Here is a 14905-nt window from a genome sequence, read left to right on the forward strand (position 1 = left end):
TCTCCTCATCTTCAAGCAATTGGTCAAAGAGACCAGTTGGAAATTACAGAAAATGACTTACTATGCTGCTCATCATTCAATTTGTCCTTCTATGTTCAAGAGGAATCAACACTCTTGAATGATTACTAGAGTAAAGCATCCTAAGTAGTGTTTCTCAATTTTTTTCCCCAATGGTAGAGGCTTTCAATTTAAACAAACCTTTGTGTTAAAATCTTCAAAATTTATTATTTTAATGTTTTCTTTAAAAACAACAACCATACCATATGGTTCATTTTAAAAAAAATCAACAACAAACATGGAGTATTTCAGGTTTCCTTGCAATGTAGTTTGAGAAATATTACTTTATATTCACCTTGGACAATGTTTCCATAGAGATTTAGGTATGGAGGACAAAAAAAACCAACCAAAAACACACTTTGGCTTTTCACTATGCCCTCTGCTTGTTTTTTATCCATGATAGTTTTTCTTTGCTAGAAATTAGGAAACTGGATCAAGGTGAGTTTCTGCACATTCCCTAAAGTCACAAAACTCAAGTGATACAAGAAGCTCCAGAGTATAGATGAGCCAGCATTGCATTGATCAATGGCAAAAGTCCTTCCAAAGGTGACTATATAATGGCAGAACCATTATATATCTCTCCTCTAGAGACATCTTTAGCATTGATCTTTCGATTACATCTCCTAGGGACTCACTGGAGTCACCAAGCAAAGGAACAGTATTTCTTTTCTGGGAACCACCATAGCCATGAACATAATAAAGAAGCAGCTTTAAAGAATGTTGCCCTCTCATTAGGTTTGAATATGACAGTTATGGAGGAATATGTCCTCCTGTGGAAGAAATTCAGTTACAAATGTAGAGTACCAAATGAATTTAATAGCACCTTAAGATTTGCTTCATAGCCTCCCCAAAAGTCTGAGAAATAAGTGCTCCAGTATTATTAATTCCTTTTTATAGATATAAAAATTAAGATTCAAGTAGGCTAAGTGATTTTTCTGTGGTCACAAAGCTGGAGTAGCATCAGGTGTAGGATTCCAACTTTGGGTTCTTATTTATTATGCCACATAGCTTGAGGGGAAAATACTATCAAAGGTGGGTAATGTTGTTCTCTTTCAATGCCTTGTTTTCTTTTTGTCTTTTTGTTGTTGTTTTTTTTTTTTTTTTTTTTTTTGTTTATTTTTTGTTTTTTTGGCCAGGTTAGTGGATGAAAGGAAAGAAAGTTTGCTTTTAAGAAGTATAGATCCATGGGGTCAATGTTCCTAAAATAGCTATGCAGATGAGAAGATAAGTTGCCCTTGCCAGGCAGATCTTCATATCCTGGTGGCTAGATGAATGGAACAGGAAGCATGGAGCCTCCTAACTTCATAGCAAATTTTGGGGGAATGTTTATACTTCATAAAATGAAGGCTAGTTTTCTGTCTCTTCATTATGAATATGAAAAGTAATGAATCAAATCAGGGAAGCAAGTTAATTTATTGATCTCTATTTCCTTTGCACAAACACTGGGAATTTTCTAAGGTGTGTGTGTGTGTGTGTGTGTGTGTGTGTGTGTGTGTGTGTGTGTGTGTGTTTGATTGATCTATTTGATCTCTAGCAGACCTATATTTTTCTATCTGGAAATTCATCCTTCTCTTTCATTATGTACTTGCTAAGTTTTCTAAAAGGTCCTATTTTGGAAAGGAATCAGCCAACTCTTAAAAACTTACCCCCCCCCAAAAAAAAAAAAACTTGAATAACTAAGTTCCTGAAGGAATCTATATAATAAAATATGAAAGTCTTTAGCCTATGTTTTCCTATTCATAGGATATGCAAAGTATGAAAGGAAAAGTAATCAAATTGGAATGAAATTGGGCTATCTCCATTTGAGAACAGAGATCAATTACTGCCCTCTAACTATTTTTTAAATTATAACTTTTTATTGACAGAACATATGCATGGGTAATTTTTTACAACATTATTCCTTGCACTCACCTCTGTTCTGACTTTTCCCTTCCCTCTCTCCACCCCTTCCCCTAGATGTCAGGCACTGCAAAAATTGTTTGATTTTTTTCAAAAAACTTGTTTGATCAAACAGTTTGATTTTTCCCCCCTGCAAAACCACAGGATTATCAAATGTTCTCTTCCTTCATGGAAGATACATTTTCCACTCCTAATTATTGTAACTCTAAAGTTCTTAAACTAAAATGTTTCATCAATGGCTTTAGAATATCAGTTTCTCCTGGTCTGTTTCATTTGGAGACAGGGACAAAAAAGATTTTCATTACCTTTCCCTGCGTTGTGAATGTCATTAGACATTAAATAATAGACTTACATTGCTAGTCATAACTTATGAGCCCTAAAGCTCCCATAAAATTCATATATTCATGGTTTTCACTACTAAAGTGACATATCAACCTACTTTCACCAATTTAAAGGAAAACAGAGTAAGCAGTAATAAAGACACTGATTTCCATGAGTATTTCCTTTTTTTTTTTTTTTTTTTTGAAGAGCCTATAGTTTGAAAGGTGCTCTTCATGAACTAGGTTCAATGGTTTAGAAGGGAAGTAGCTATAAAATAAAATACTGATACTTAGGAATTTTTATAAAATCATGAGGAATCCAAAGTGTTCCTTTTAAATCTTCTTCCTTACCTCAATCAAATAGACAGCCCACACAGACAATCTGAAACATACCACTGAAAGTTGTTTACTGTATCACCAATCCTACCTTACACTAGTACTCTTAGGTTAAGGAGGAAGGGAAAATATCTTCACAGACTGGGACTCAATGGATAGTGAAATGAGTTTCAATAAATGAAGTTGACAAGAAAATTCTCAAAGACTGAAATTTACTTTTAAACTTACAACTTTACCATACACAGTGAAAATTTGAATAGATTTTTTATTTTACAAATAGAATTTGGAAATCTGCATTTGTTCTAACTCAGCAAATATCTAAGAAAGTATTCAATAGGTGGCACAACTGATAGAGTGCTATGCCAGAAGTCAGGAAGATTTATCTTCCTGAGTTCAAATCCAGCTTCAGACACTTAACAACCTATGTAACTCTGAGCAAGTCACTTAACCCTATTTGAGTCGGTTTCCTCATCTGAAAATGAATTAGAAAAGGAAGTAGCAGATCATTTTAGCATCTTTGCCAAGGAAACTATAAGTGGAGTCTTGTAGAAGTGGACACAACTGAAAAAATGAACAACATAACATGGATACCATACAACATTCTTCTACTTGAGACTCATCCATGTAGATATATGTATATTTCATATTTTAAAATAAACATTTCCATGATTAAATTTCATTTTTGTTTTCCTTTCTATAGATTAAGCACTTGCAGAAAAGGGAAAGATGATATTTGAAGGGGATAAATGTGACATTCTACACTTGGGTCCAAAAAAAAAAAATCAAATTCACAAATGTAGAATGGAAAAGGCAAAGCTAACCTGGGGAAAATCTGTAGAGATCTTAGTGGACTGCAAAGTCAATAAAAGTCAACTGTGTGACATCGTAACCTAAACTGCTAACACCATCCTGAGTTGCTGGAAGAGAGTGTTTAGAATAAAGGAAGCTTTTCTTGACACCATCTCCAGTTTTACTGTGGCCCTGATAGGTTTCTGGAGCACAATGTTCATTTCTGGATGCTCTATTTTAAGAAGGCCATTCATGAGTGACTTGGAAATTGTCCAGGATTATGAGAATAATGGAGAATCAACAAGAATAGATTGGAGGAATTAGAGTTGCTTAGCCTAGAAAAGGTTTCAAGTGAACTTGATAGTAGCCTTTAAATATTACCCACAGAAGAGAAATTGGATTTGTTGTGGAACTAGTAGTGATGGGGACGAGCTGCAATGAAGCAAATATGGATTTTTGTTATATGGGGGAAAAAACTTCTTAACAATTAGAATTGCTCATGAGTAGAATATGTTGCCTTGGGAGGAAGATGTTTCCAGACCACTGAAGATTTTTAAGTAGAAGCCAAACACCCTTTATTATATTATAAATTGTTGTTCAAGAGTATTTTGAATGAATTAAATTCTAGGATTCTTCAAACTCTTAGTTTCTGTGATTGTCTATAGCAAATTTTCATATTCAGATTGGCCTCTCCCAGCAAAGCACACTTTTGAACTTTCTCGTCTTATCACTAGTCACAATTCACTTATACTCCAGAAAGTCTCCAGTGATTGTTAGTGGGAACTAAGAGAATATCTTTTTCCCATTACAAAACTATTTTAAAATATCTATTAAAACAAATTACATTATTTCTTAAAATATTATCATTTTTAAATTGCATTGTTTCTTATTGACTGTCCATTGCCTCTAGGATAAAATAGAAATTTCTTTGTTGGACAATTAAAGTCCTTCACATTCTGACTCTAACCTATCTTTCTAGGCTGACCATATATTACTCCCTCTCCTACATTCCACACTTACACTTAACTGGCCTTCTGGCCATTCTTTACATATGACAGACATTCCATTTTCTATCTTCATATTTTGCCCCAGTCTGAGCCCATGCCTGAAACACTCTTTCATCTCACCTCTGATAATTGGAACTCTAATATCCCTAAAGGTGTAGCTTATATGACACCTTCTTTAATAGGTTTTTCTGATCCCCTCCATTGTTAGTGGTTCTCCAATACCAAATCACTGTGTATTTACTTTATACATTTAAGTTCAAGTTGCTTTCTTGGCCATTATCTCCTAAAGTTGGGGAAGTATATAAAGCTTCCACTTAGAAGTTTTTTTATTCATTCCTGTCAAATACTACATACACAAAAAGACCATCTCAAGTAAGTAATAACAAGTAAATTCATTCATCCAAGTAGATAATGAGCAATGTAGTGGAAAATACGTGAGGAAATGAGTACTTTATATGAGAATGGGAAAAGATCTTTCTCAAGCAACAGATAAAGTCCAAATCTCACCCAAGGAAAAATTCTCACAAGTCTTTAGGGAGGTGCAGGAACATTGTGAAGCATCATATTCCCCTACACGCTTACCTTCCAAAATCTTTCTCATTCTCTTTATGTGTCTGGAATTGGTCAACAAAAGAATCTGTAAGCGCACATGTTCTCTCTTAAAACAGGCCTAATGCCACACTTCTGCTCTTAAGGCAAATATACAACATCCCAGTCATTGTCTCCATATGAAGAATCAGATGAAAAATGCTTTTGGCTTGGCTGAAAATCTGGGTTACATATATATTCTGTATGTACTTCTCTATAAATCTCCCTTTAACATAATGTAAACTCCTTTGCTTCAATTTTGTGTTTGTATCCTTACTGCCTAAAATAGTGCCTTACATATAATGATCACTTTGTCCATGCTTGTTAAGTGACTGCAAAATAACTTACATAGAAATAGAGGAAATCTTAGAACTGATAGTACATCCAACTCTTTTAAGATAACGAAACTGAATCATAGCAAATAAGTGACTCTCAAAGTTACATAACTATTAATTAGCAAAGTTAGTATTCAAACTCAGGTTTTCTTTGTCTCCAAATTCATCACTCCTTAGTCTCAATAAAACATAATTAAAAAGGAAAAACTGTTGTCAAAAATTTATTGACTATATTTTGGATCAAACTAAATACAAATTATATTTGAAGTGTCCATTACTTTGGATAACCTATATTTTTATTCTGTATTAGCCTAATTAATTGAAATTGACTATATTTTAAGGCTCCTATGATAAGTTTGATGTCTCTCTGTATGTTGACCATAAACATATAAATTAAATCAATATGAATTTTTAAATCATTTCCTTTCTATCTTTGGCTCCAACAAGAGGAACTGATGGGAAAAAAAAGAGACTGGTTATATATATATAAAAAGAAAAATTACTTAAGCAATTTAGTTTATTTTCTAATGTTTTAATAATAAAAAAAAATAAAAAATTTTGAACACCCAGTGCAAGGAATGGACTAGCTACAATGTTTCTGGGATTTGTAGTTCTTTTCACTTGGGGAAGACAGGAAACTAATAAGAGATCAATCTTCAGAGAGGGGAAGGAGAACAGAGTTTTGATTTGTTTGTTTTAAACCAACTGTCGCTGTGACTGTAAATTTGAAATAGAGAGGAGAGATAGATGGATGGATGACAGCAACATGACTACAGAAAATCGAAGTTGGTGTCCAGGACACCTACAGTTCCTTTCTTTTTTTTCCCCCCCAAAGCCCTGAGAGGTGACCTTTGTATGAATAAGAGAAAAACTGTAACTATGGGAGGTTTTTTCGGGTGATCCTGCCAATGGCAGAAGTGCTGAGGAAAAATTTGCCCCGAGGAAAAGATAGTTCCTACTCCCAGCTTTGCCATACTTTTACTTAATTATTTAAGTGCTTCAATTGACTATATTCACCAGATTTTTAATATTAATTTTGCAAACACTGGTAAGTGATCTTATCTTAAACTTGCCTGATGATCTTGTTCATAACAGAAGGGTGTGGGAGAGTAATGGGAGCCCCTCAAGAAAAGGGGGGGTCTTTCTCAGAACAGGAATGGCAGCTAAAACCCCAGCCAACTTCTGGAGAGTTCTGTCTTCTACCTGAGGCATAAGCATGTGATATTTTATAAATAGATCTCTCAAATCCAGATCCTATTGCATAAAGTTGCCTCACAGATATACACAAGAGTTACCTTTATTTAATAAGTTTTAATAATAACTTACACTTACATAGCACTTTATGGTTTGCAAAATGCTTTATAATCAACTATTCATTTGATATTCATAAATACACAGGGAGATAGGTGCAATTATTTATTCCAATTTTGCACATGAGAAAATTTTAGCACAGAATAGCATATCTGAGGCAGAATTTGAATTCAATTCTTTCTGATTCAAAATAAACTTTTTAATATTGATGTCTTTACATTACAATTATTCTTAGACATTCCCCACTAAGCCCCCAAAATAAACTGTCCCTTGTAACAAAGAAAAACAATTAAACAGAAGCAAACAATACTAACATTTGACCATATATGTAACATCCTATCTTCTTAGACCCTCATGTCTGCCAGGAAAGAGGCATGTTTCATTGCCTATTCTCCAGGAGGAAGATTGGTCATGACAATTTTTAGAAGCCAGCTGCTTTGGGGTATTTTTTTTTGTTTTTTAATCATTTTGTATTATTATAGTATTTATATGTATATTATTATTTTGGTTCTATTTATTTCTTTCTGCATCAGGTCATACATACCTCCTTGTTTCTCTGAATTCCATATATGCCTCATTGCTTTTTTGCATAAAAATATTTCTTTACATTCACACACCAAAATTTGATCAACTATTCCACAATTGATGATTATTAATTTTGTTCCTAGGTCTTTGATTACCACAAAAAAAAAAGCTGCTATTAACATGTGGTCTCTATAGGATTTTCCTTTCTGTCTTTGACTTTCTGAAGATATGTGCCACAATGGAAATGCTGATTCAGAAGATAATAAACAATTGAATGTTATAATTCCAAGATGTTTTCTGGAATTGTTTGACAGTTCCTCAAAAATTATATCCATTGTCTATCATCCCACATCCCTTTTAACATGAATTATTTCCATTTTTGTCTAGATAATTTTATCTTCTAAATAAAAATTAAAATTATTTCATTAACAAATAGTGTTTATTGAATCATAATAGCACAAAAATATTACAATGTGAATATTTTTACTTTCAAGTTCATTTTAATATATTTTTCCTATACAAATAATAGCTGGTTAAAATTTCAAGGAAAAAGCTTGGAAAGCTAAAATACTATCACTTTCTTTTTCATTTAAAATTTTTTTTCAATAGTATTTTGTTTTTTCAAGATCATGTAAAGATAGCTTCCAACATTGATTTTTGTAAGACTTTGTGTTCCAAATTTTTTTCCCTCCCTCCTTTACTTTCCCAAAACAGCAAATAATCTGATATGGGTTAAATATGTGCATTTCTTTTAAACATATTTCTATATTTGTCAAGAAAAAAATCAGACCAAAAAGGAAAAACCCATGAGGAAGAAAAAAAAAAAACCAAGCAAACAAACAAACAAACAAAAAAAAAAAAAAAAAGGTGAAAAATACTGTGCTTCTTCAACATTAAGTCTTTATAGTTCTTTCTTGGGATGCAGCTGGCATTTTCCATCCCAAATCTATTGCAATTGCCTTGAATCACTGCACTGTTGAGAAGAGACAAGTCTATCACCTCTGATCATCATCTTATCTTGTTGTTACTTGCTTCACTCACCTCAGTTCATGTAAGTTTTTCCAGGCTTTTCTGAAATCAGTCTGTTCATCATTTCTTAAAGAACAAAATATTCCATTACATTTATGTACCATAACTTATTCAGTTATTACCCAATTGATGATCATCCACTCAGTTTTCAGTTCCTGCCATTACAAAAAGGGCTGCTAAAAACATTTTTGCACATGTATCAATCACTTTCAAAATATAACATTGAGCTGCTGATTTCACTACAAAAATTCCCATTAGTTGTAAAGAGGGAAATTGCCTTTATTTCCTGTACAAAGCTATTCTTACTCTTGCTCACAGAATTTTGCTTACCTCATATCAAAGAGATAGTTTAAATGCCTAAACTTTCAGAGATGTCTTTTGAATTATCAAAACATTTCAAGTGATGTACTAATCATATAGCAGAGAACAAGGATTTAACAAGGATTTTAACTACTTTAATAATTACCTCTGTTCAGTAATAAAAAGCAACTTCCAAGCTTTTATGTTTCTAGATATTAAAGAAATTTTTAAACCAAAAAAATTTATTTGAATAAAGAATGGTGGTTTTATTCACACCAAATCACTAGCTCATGCTCAGAACTATGAGGTTCTGTGCTTTTCACAAAAAAAAAAAAATTGAATCAAGAAGAATTAAAAGAAATTATCTGAGGTGTCCATAGTGACCTTGGAAAGAATACTGAGAATTTCACATCCAGAACAATGGAAAAAATTCTGCAGCCTCCAAATCTATCACTACATGTCACTTTGGATCATAAAAAAAGTCAGAAAACAAAATGGGCAAAAAAATGGCCATTTCAGAATTAATTGGAAATTCTTAATTATGAATCCTCAATACTAATGGACAAATTTTATTCATGACATATTGAGAATCAGTAATCTTCACTTTTGTAAGTCATCAATGAATTATCATTTTATATAGCATTATCTACTGAAAAACTATTGCCATGGGGTAGAAGACCCTTATTCCCCAGTAACCTAACTTTGTACCACTCCATATACCAAGGGGAATCATAATCCTACCCAAAGCTCAAAGCCATATATTTCTGCTCCCAGAATTATTTTTCTTCCTATCAAATGATCTTCTGCATCCATTAGTAAAGTGAGAAAAGTAAAATGGACATTTCTTAAAGGACTGCTTCTTTCAGCTAGAATCACCATCTTTGCAAGTACTGAATCACCTTAGAGTGATTCAGATTTCCAGGCAAGTTAATAAAAGATCTTCAAAATAAAAGATGGCTACCAGGTCGATTTCTTTAAAATCAGGCCTGATTCTTTAGGAATTCCTGTGGCCATTTTCACAATGACGTGAAATCTAAAAAATTTACCATCTTAGGCTTGGACAGATGGTCAATAAGGAAAATAAAGTCTTTTGCTGTATCTCTCCAGGTGATTGCTAAGTATTAAAGGCTATGATGATTATTCCCATTCCAACAGGGCAACTTTTCTAAATTGAAATGCCAAGCTTTTAGAAGAAACACTATAAATAGAGTTTGGGATAGACAAACTGCCAGCAATGGAAAGAGGGGTGAGGAGCCACAGTTAAGAGTTCAGATTCTCAATGTCTGTGGCTTTGTCCTGGTGCCAATTGTACATCTTGGGATCATGCTGATAGATATAATGCTGTTCACAGAACAACTTGGAAATAAAGCAAAGACTATCTATCAGCTTATAAAATGTCAACAGAAAATTCTTCCACAATTGAAGGTATAAAGGTATTTTTCCCATTAGAATTCTGATGAGCAAAGATATTATTTATTTGAAATAAATGCTAAAATCTAGAGGAAAAGATTTACCAACATTAATTCATTCAAGAATTAAAAAAAAATTAATGACTATGTCAAATGTTAGATGGACTTTGAAGGCAAGAGTGGCCTCCTTCCTATCGCAAGTGAAGTCACTGGAGATGAAAAGATTGGCAATTCCATTCAGTTCCACTTAATTAGATTATAGTCTACCCCCTTGCACTTGCTTTGCTTGTTAACAATCTGCAGCCTCTGACATAACGTATCCTTAACCTATTTTGGTGCTCTCAAATCAGAATCATTCCTTCTTCCCGCATGAAGGAAAAGCTGCCAGCTTGGAGAATATCTATTAAGTTAAGGGCATTGAGCAGAACACTAACATACTACTTGGAGTATGGTAAATAGACCTTATACATCACAGAGGGGGAAAAAATGTTTTGCTGAGAAAAGAAGCTTCAGTTTAGGGGGAATGTTGTTTAAATAGGCATTATCTTCTAAGGGAAAAATGGAATATAAAGAAAATCTTATTTGCATTTGAAAGTGCTATTACATGTGAATGCTTTGTATAGGGAGAAACTGGCCCCTATGCTATACTCTGGATCTATTCCCATTTCTCAACTACTAGCAGAGAATTTTCTAATATGCTACTAGTCACTTACCTTTCTTCCCTGCCGTTACTCTAGTTGAGAAATGATTCACATTTTCACTGTTGCTTTGTGATATATTGATACAATCTAAAACAAATCTAAATCATTATTATCCAAGAGATAAAGAGTAAATAAGAAACCAAAGGCTGGATGGCGATGTTGTCAGTACTTTTGGGAGGGGGATAAAATCACATCAAGCTCAGATACATGATACTGAATCTTCCAACTTTTCTCCTTTCTGTAGCTTCACTTGAAATAAAGAACAGCAAAATATCCAGCTCTATAATTAGGATGAGGCTATGAGGGCTTTGCCCTAAGATGATGAAGTTTAGAAGGTACTGAAAGCATTTTTGCATTTTAGCAGCAGAGACAATTGAGTTTAGCACTAAGTTTGCAAGAATAATTAATTAAAATAGAAGCTATACTGTTGTGCTCTTCTCAGCAGCCTTACTTTACTTGTCTGACCATGGGGGACAGTGTCTTCCCTTTGCAGAACTTACACTGAGATATTTTGTCCTATTTGCTTTGGGCTTTGCCCAGGGTGGAAAAAATGTCTAATTAAAGCTTTGAGAATATAGCATTCAAGTTTTTATGAAAATGTCAGAACTCTAAAGTAGCAGGGCAGGGAAAGAAGAAACAGATTTGACTCTCAACGTGGCAAAGTGGATCTTTTCCTTTTTAAACCTTTGACCTGAAGAAGAATGGTATCCAAATCTTAAATAGAAATAACAGTTTGACTACAAAATGCTTTGTCAGACAAAAAGATAGAATCCCAGTGGTGAAGGTCATCATTATAATAATCCAACTAGGATGATACGATTTCAGTAACTCTAAGTCCAAAGAGATATATTTCCTAGATTTCACATGTAGCCTCAGCAGTGGGAGATTCTTTTTGAGGCAAACAAATCACTCTCCTTTATCTTGATTCAGCCTAATTCTACCCTAGCCACCCAACCTACACATTAAATATTTCCGATTTTGAGGTTCCATTCCTGGAACAAGGAGTGGGCAGTGGACTGGATTCTATTTTCCACTAAATTGAGGAACCTTACTGATAAGAAAAGCTACATTTTTCTGTGACTGTGCTGAGACAGAATGCTTGCTGCAGAGAAAAATCCCATGCTGGGAGCCAGAGGACAAGAAGGAAAATGACTGATTGACTGTGATTAAAGGACAGCTGTAAACCGTTACAAGGCTCTGTCTGGCACCACCCCACCCCCATCCTGTCAGAACCACATCCACAAAGAAATGGATTTCCAAAAGTAGATGTGGGCATGGTAGCAAAATCTTTGCTTTGCAAGTGTTTTAAGTGTTGCCCTGGGCAATTGTATCCTGGGTAATAGGGGCAAGACCCTCATGTAATAATTAGCTTTAATTTATCACAATAATAAGATCTTTTAGCCTGGAAAAAAATCATCTTTTATTTGGGCTCAAGAACAACCACAATTCTCTGATGCTTCCAGCAGCCCTAGAGCATTGATTGTGTTCTGACCTTCTCTGTTAGCTAACTTGTACAGGTTTACTTCACCTCCCACATTTATTCTTAGGAAAACATAGCATTTGGGGAGAGCATCATAAAAACAAAATCACATAGTTTATAACTATGCAAGGCAAATTGTGAGACCAAATTATCTTACCATAGAGTCAGTGCTCTTTGTACCACATTGACACTGTTAGTTTTCAATTTATTCTGACTTTCCCTTTTCCTTCTTGTAATCTTCATCCCCCTGCCCCTCCTCATATCCAAGGTCAGGAAGAGTATCTATTTACAATAGAAGAACAATATCTTCCTTGCTCCCTCTCTATGCCACTATTTGCTACTTCATTACTCTGAGTCATGCAACAACTGTAGCCAAACATATTCTCTCCATGATATGTGTATAGAGAACTGAAGATTAGTGATCCTGACACATGCACAGATGTTGAATACATCTAGATAACAGGCTAAAAATAGGGAACAAGTGCCTAACTTGTGATTCAAAAACTTCCCAATCTGGCAAATAGAAAGCCTGTGCTTGTATGCCCAGGTAAAGTGTTGCCCAATTTTAAAACCTATTTAGGACCACTCAGGTTGAAGTAACAAATGCACTTAACAATTGAGTCATTACTGATGCAAATACAAAGTTTTCTCTCACTTGAGAAGAGCACAATAAACAAAACAACCAAACCATTAGGACACATTTGTGAAACATTTGCCTTGAGAACTTTAATGACTTTGAAAGATACACGCAACTAAACAATGGTTCCTGCTTGAGCAGGAAAGCATTTATTCTCTTCAGCTCAAAACAAAGTTGATAGTTTTAATAACCCTAAATAATTCTCCACACTTAAGGATTTCTGTGAATTTGTTATCACCTACATATTTTAAAAATGAATAAATTTGGGAATTGGAAAGCAAACATATTTATAGGACTCAAAACCATAATGAAAAACATTTTCATTTGGGAGAAAATAATATAGGAAAGAGTGGGATTGTGATGCCAAAGGAAATACAAATAAAGGCATAGTCCTGCTGAAAGTGGGGATAGTCTGATCCTTGACCCCATAGGAGTGATGAGGTCAATCTTATAAGAGGAGCAATAAAGAAATAGAATGAACAGAAGTGATTGCAGTGTTTAGTGGTGTGAGTCAGCAGAGGACTACAAGGTGAAGACCAGGGAGAAGGGTGCTGTAACAAAATCCCACTTACCTGTACTAATTACAGCTCCAGAAGGGGTTCCTAAATATTGTAATTATTTATAATGGCTTCCTGTAAGTTTTTGCTCTCCCTTTCTCACCATTTCTCTAACATCTAAATTCAGCATGCTTCAGTATATAAACATTATATATCCTTTTGTTTGAAACAATTATTTTAAGAAACTTCTGTGCCTGCAAAGGAAACCTATCCACACCCCCATTAAAATGCACTAAAAAGGAATCTGGAAAAAGAAATGAGTTTGTAAATGTAGTCTAGAATGGTCAGACTAAACATTTTGCTAAGGGTGGTCTCAAGAGAAATAGTTGCTCATGGAGCAGACTAGCATTTCAGCTAAGAATCAATAGTGAAACCATTTGCACTGAACTTCGTGTCCAAAACATTTTAGTGTGTTAGTACCATCTCTCTTGCTCTTTCCATAAATAGACATCCATGATTGTTCATATCTGAAGAGAATAATACTGATAATTGTGTTATCCTTATGTGAGAATGTATCTGAACAGTCCACTGAATTACCTACAGTCTTTTCCATACTGCATAACCAAACATTTCTCAGCTGGAAATGCTACTAGCTGCTTTTTATCAAACCTCTTTATGGGTGTGACTCTGCTCCACTGTCTGTCTATTGTTGTGATATCTTTGCCTAAAATGAGCCATCCAGTTTTAGATTACTAAAAGTCAGTTATAAGTATTGCTTTTACTTCCCAGCATTCCATAGCTATGATACTAATGGATGTTATGTCTCAATGTACTTCAATGGAGTTGTGATCTCATCAATGTAAGAGCTCCTTCCAGCAATGCAAATCACAACCAACTAAGCCTTCTCATTCTATGTTATGATACAGGAACCACCTGCCAGTGGCTTCTGGAGGTCTAACTCAGACCGGTATGGATTTCTTCATGTGACAGGATGATGATGATGATACAAAGAGACTGAGAGGCAGTTGCGTTCTCTGACCTCTCTCTCCTTCCCTCTTGCCTCCAATTTATTTCATTCCCAATCCACAAGGAACATCTGCATTAGTAAAGGCTGCTTTGCAACTCCTTCAAGTGTTTTGATTCACAGCTGTGGAGGCTCTTGGAGAATTGACCTGCTCCTTCACTTAGACATAGTCCTTAACAATTCTGTGAGATTCTTGCCCATGTCTGCTTGCAAATCAAATGAGTTAATATTGGTAAAGTGCTGTGCAAACCTTAAAATTCTATATAAATGTTAGTTATTATTGTTGTTGTTGTTGCTATTATTATTAATTATATTCCATGAAGAGTCCATCCTTCTTCCAGTTCTTTTGACATTGCATAGTTCCCAGTAGAACAAAAGGACAGTTTATTCATTATTTCCTACTGTCACCTTTTCTAATATCTTTTATGCCAGCTCTCTTGCATAATTCGTAGTTTGTAATAGGTTGGAAAGGATTCATATACTCTATTATAAGAATGACCCACAAATTTCAATTATTCAAGAAAAATGTAACAGAAATAAATCTGTTTGATGACCCTGTGATTATTAATATCAAGTGAAGCATAAAACAGGAAGATATATCTTGTCAAAACTGATTGCTATTATCATGGAGTATGTCAGCTAGGTGGGACAATGTATAGTG

This window comes from Antechinus flavipes, chromosome 3 (assembly GCF_016432865.1).
Source record: "Antechinus flavipes isolate AdamAnt ecotype Samford, QLD, Australia chromosome 3, AdamAnt_v2, whole genome shotgun sequence".
Taxonomy (NCBI): Eukaryota; Metazoa; Chordata; class Mammalia; order Dasyuromorphia; family Dasyuridae; genus Antechinus; species Antechinus flavipes.